At 36.9% G+C, this 352-nt stretch overlaps 1 protein-coding gene across 1 annotated transcript in view; it reads right to left on the bottom strand.

Annotated features, from left to right (window-relative positions):
• The window catches only part of RUNX2 (RUNX family transcription factor 2), a 160,186-nt gene that overhangs the window by 152,221 nt on the left and 7,613 nt on the right, over nt 1-352 (bottom strand). The window lies entirely within an intron of this gene.

The following is a 352-nucleotide window of genomic DNA, read 5'->3' on the forward strand; positions in this document are numbered from 1 at the left end:
ATTTTTTTTTCTCTGTTTTTTTTTTTTTTTTTTTTCTTTTTTTTTTTTTTTTTTTTTTTTTTCCAAAGTTCAAATTCAGGCAGAGATTGCACAAGATCACCCGCAGCCTTTAGCTGAATGGAAACCTTAAAAAGAAATAAATAAAGGGAGCTGCCTGTGTCTGAGCGCACATTCTTACAAGGCTCTGGCCCCCGTTCGGGAGACTCACTGACAGTTGTAATCTGTTAGATATGCAACGGTTAGTCATGTCAGATAGTCAAAACTGAAAACTGTTTCAAGACAGGAAAAGGTGGGCGTACAACAGTGACTCAATAAAACAGTCAGCAATCTTTGGCCTTCATGCTCATTTAAG

Source organism: Egretta garzetta, unplaced genomic scaffold (assembly GCF_000687185.1).
Source record: "Egretta garzetta isolate BGI_Z169 unplaced genomic scaffold, ASM68718v1 scaffold235, whole genome shotgun sequence".
NCBI classification, from domain to species: Eukaryota; Metazoa; Chordata; class Aves; order Pelecaniformes; family Ardeidae; genus Egretta; species Egretta garzetta.